The sequence below is a fragment of the Pistacia vera genome, unplaced genomic scaffold (assembly GCF_008641045.1).
Source record: "Pistacia vera cultivar Batoury unplaced genomic scaffold, PisVer_v2 Contig124, whole genome shotgun sequence".
Taxonomy (NCBI): Eukaryota; Viridiplantae; Streptophyta; class Magnoliopsida; order Sapindales; family Anacardiaceae; genus Pistacia; species Pistacia vera.
This window is the reverse complement of record NW_022195293.1, coordinates 1,248,390-1,253,253: the sequence shown is the minus strand read 5'-3', so window position 1 is coordinate 1,253,253 and position 4,864 is coordinate 1,248,390.

The following is a 4,864-nucleotide window of genomic DNA, read 5'->3' as shown; positions in this document are numbered from 1 at the left end:
TGAAATTTACTAAAATCTTTAGTACTAAGGCCAAATTCTCCATGAAATTTACTAAAATTGGTAAAGCCCTGTTGCATTGAAAAAGTGACACCAGAAACCAATATTTATTAAACAAAAAACCATCTGGCAAAATAAAATAGAGTTACTAAAACTATTTTTCTTTTCTCATCTTTATTCACTATGAATTATCTACTCTAGTCTATAATAATTGCATTCACATTGTAAACCTTTTATGTTTCCAGATTAAAAGGAAGTTCTCAATGATTATATTACGTTCAATTATAGAAAAAATGGATTGCCCAAATCATCATCACGACAACAAACCATAAAAGTCGCAAAATGACTCCATAATAATGATTTTCTAGAATTAGAACATGTTATGCCTAAAAATATAGGGCTGACGCAAAACTCAGTCAGCATAAAAAGTTAGAGCTTAGGTAGGCCCGCAGCCAGTTAAAAACAGCCATGTCATGCAACGATAGGGGTGGCATGCTCATGTCAAGGTAGTGGGTGCGCGTCAGACCAGCCAGGAGCTGTAGTGATTCCACGTGTCCAATCCTTGTACCAAATCGCGTAAAACACTCTAGAAGGTGGGCAATGGGACATAAAGAAGGATTTGCACTGATAATCCCACCAACTCACAGATTTAGTAATCATAACCTTAATTCATCGCACTATAAATTGAGAACTCCTCTCTCATTTAAGGGATTAGCTAATCCCTTTAAAGAAAAAATAGCATTCTCTCTCCTGCATAATCATTTGTAAGTCAGTATGCTAAACGCGACCTGACCACTATCATTAATACTAAATCAGTGGACATGGGATTTGCTTCTTTAGCATCTGAACCACTTTAAACGTTGTTCTCTATTGTTTTTACCTATTTCTCTCATCCACGTGTGTCTTCTGGGCCAGTTCAACATTTCACACGTGCGTTTGGTTGGTGTCAAAATCACGCATCAACAGTTTGGCACTAGAAGGAGGGCCTGATTTAGTATTCGTCCTTCATCAGGAGAATTTCTAGCTTACTGGTCCTACAACAGCAAATGGCCCGCCGACTTGAACCTGAGCGAACCAACCACGGTGCTAAGGAGATCCCCCAAGTATAGGAGGATACCTCTCCTGAGGTACGTTCGGTCCCGCAAAATGTTGTGGGGGATATCCCATCAAGTTCACTACTTAACCCTGCCATCAGAAGCTACCTGGAGAGGTTCAACAATACTCTCCAGACGGTCAACCGAAGGTTGGACTGAGGCATGCCACCCAAATCAAATGAGGCGGTGCAACCACCAAAAACGCCTGCAGGTTGCGCGAAAGAGTGGCAAAAGGCAATGACCCGTGCCACGAGCACTGTAGCGCGCCGAAGGAAGGGTAAGCAAGTGGCAAAAAATGGGCCTAAGGGCTCCAAAGGGTTGGCGAACACCAATCACGTCCCGAGTAGAATATCCGTGGCGTTAAGACTTAGTGAAAAGTCACAACCCGAGCCATCCCATGCCACGTCCCATGGAAACCCCCATAAAAGTGCTGGGCAGGGCAATTCTCATCACCGCCAGAGAAGCAATCCTGATCATAGTCGTGCGGGAGGTTCTCACACACCACAGGGCGGTTCTTACCATCGCGGAGGTCGTGAAAATTCCCCGCATCATTCATCGCCATCACACAGCTCGAGCCAGCGTGTGTCGAGAGCGGCTGAACTACCGACCAAGACAAAGTGGAATCCGACCTCCGGACTTTCTTCAACCGCAACCGCAACCGCGAGGGTCAAACTTGCATGGGGGAAAGTAATCCCTAAATAGCTCCACTGCCTCAGATTGAGGAGCAGCAGTGGGCTCTAGACCAGCTAAGAGCTTAGCAAAACGAGCAGGGGCAGGTCACTTCAGCGTCTCCCTTTTCACCGGCAGTGTTAGCCACCCACTCCCATTAAGATTTAGAATGCCCGAGATGCGGGCGTTCGATGGAAATTCTAATCTGCAAGATCACTTGTATGAATTCAACGACCTGATGGAGCTTTACCAAGTTTCATATTTGGCAAAGTGTCGTTGTTTGGCAGTAACTCTAACCTCTCATGCCAAACGATGGTTCAGGTCGCTCCCAGCTGGATCGATCAGCTTGTGGCCTCAAATGAGCATGACGTTCCTGAGGCACTTCCAAGTAAACCGAATGTTCTCAATGCCTTTGAGCTACCTCAACAATATAAGGCAAGAGAGGGATGAATCCCTCCAGTCTTACATCAATTGATTCCACAGAGAACTAAATAAAGTGGCTCACACTCCTGAAGAGTCTGTTCAGACTCTCATCATAGCAAGAGTTCGCCCACAAACCGACCTGTGGAAGTAGTTACAGGCTGAGGATGATGTTTCCCTCACCCGCTTATATAACCTTGCGGAGAAGTACCTCCGAATTGAAAATTTCATGGCGACGCTCCACCATCGCGACCCCGGCGCTTCAGGTAGTACGCTTGGTCGGGAGGAAAGCAGGAGAGTTGATCGTAGATGGGCTACTGATGATCAACGAAAAGGAAAGAAACCGCACTATAAGCCCAAAAAGTCTTATACTCCCACATTCCTCATCGTGAGTGCGACAGAAATCAGTGTACACCTCTGAATACGTCTGTATCGGCTATTCTTGACAAGTCAGAAGAAGCCAGCCTGCTTGGAGAGCCTAAGCCCATGAAAAATCCACCATCAACCAGAAGTAGTAAAAAATACTGTCGCTTTCATCGGGACAATGGGCATCACATTGATGAATGCTAAGCTCTCAAACACACAACCGAAGACCTCATCAAACAGGGGCATTTCAAGGAATATATTGATGATTCCACTCCCGCACAAGAGAAAAATCAAAGGGAACCAGGAAAGAAGTAACGTGATCGCAAAGGTATATGCAGCGTCAATTTGATCTCTAGAGGGCTGCACCTCGAGGGGAACTCGCGAGGTGCCCAGGAAAGGTATGCTTGCACAACCCATCACGACCCTATCAGTGTGATGAGCACGACGCGACGACCACAAAAGGTTTGCAGGGAAGAGGAAATTACCTTCTTCGAAAAGGATGCAGTTCGATTGCTTCATCCCCACGATGACGCTCTTGTGATCACATGCCCCTAATAAGGCGCCATAACGTCCACAGAATATTGGTGGATAACGGAAGTGCTGTGAACATCCTATTCCAGATAGCTTTCGAAAGAATGAACTTGGACGAGGTCGACTTGAAGCCCGCCTCGATCCCCCTATATGGTTTTATAGGGGACCATCTAATCCCCAAAGGAACGATCTTGCTTCCAGCCACGCTGGTGACTTTGACGAAGTGACCAAGGTAACTGAATTCTCGGTAGTGGATTGCCCATCCGCTTTTAATGGAATCCTGCGGCGACCTCTGCTGAGAAACTTCAAGGCAGTCATTTCGATATACCATCTGAAGATGAAGTTTCCCACCCCGACGGGGATAGGGGAGGTCAGCGGATCTTAGCGCGCATCTAGCTACTGGTATGTGAAAGTAATGCAGATGGCGTACAAAGGGAAAGGCATCTCGCCCAGCGTTCCCCGACAAGCAATGGCGATCGACCAGATCGAGCCACAGCCCTGCCCAGTCGAGGATAATATGGATCGTCGTATTTAGGAATGCCCTTCCCGTGGGCCAGTTTAGGATCTGTCTGAAGTATCGGTTGACTAGAGCGAGCCGAGCAGGGTGTTAATGATTGGGAGAAACCCTCAGCTCACCACCGAACTGACTAGCTTCCTTAGTGAGAATATCGATGTGTTCGCATGGTCACATGCAGATATGGTCGGGATTAGCCCGGATATTATTTGCCATGCATTGAACATCGATAGTGAAGCCAAGCCGGTTCGCCAAAAGAGAAAAGCAATGGATCCGAAGCGATATGCTGCCTTAAAACTTGAGGTGGATAACCTTCTCTGAAATAGATCCATCCAAGAAGCGCTCTATCTGACCCGGGTTGCCAACCCAGTTCTAGTAAAGAAGCCCAATGGCAAATGGCAGACTTGCGTCGACTTCACCGACCTCAACAAGGTATGCCCAAAAGATAGTTTTCCCCTTCCCAGGATCGACCAGCTCATGGATGCCACCTTAAGGGACGAGCTTCTGAGTTTTATGGATGCATACTCGGGATACAATCAAATTCCGATATACGCGTTGGACGAAGAGCATACATCCTTTGTAACAGATTAGGGGGCTATACTGCTACAAAGTTATGCCTTTCGGCCTCAAGAACGCTGGCGCAACCTACCAACGATTGGTTAATCGAATGTTCCCCGAACAGATCGAAAAATCGATGGAGGTCTATATAGATAACATGCTGGTCAAATCCCCTGTCGCTTCAAATCACATAGCGCATCTCGCTGAGACGTTCGACATCCTCCGACGATACAGAATGAAGTTAAACCCCCTCAAATGCTCATTCGGAGTATCCTCGGGAAAATTCCTAGGATACATGGTTAACCAACGGGGAATAGAGATCAACCCCGAGAAAATCCAAGCTCTTCTCAACATGAAAAGCCCAACCAACAAAAAGCAGGTCATGAGCCTTAATGGGCGAATAGCGGTGCTAAGTCGCTTCATATCAAGGGCAAGAGATCGCTGCTTGCCATTCTTCAATGTTTTAAGGGCCAATAAAAAGTTTGACTGGACTCCGAGTGCGAACAGGCATTCCAGAGTATTAAAGAACACCTTGGGAAGCCACCTATTCTGTCCAAGCCTCTCTCGCAAGACATCCTCCTCCTGTATCTGTCCGTCTCTCAGTTCGCTGTCAGTGCAGCCCTAATTTGGGAAGATGATAGGGTCTAATTTCCTGTGTATTACGCGAGCAAGCGTCTGTTAGATGCCGAGATACGGTATCCAGAAATGAAACGAT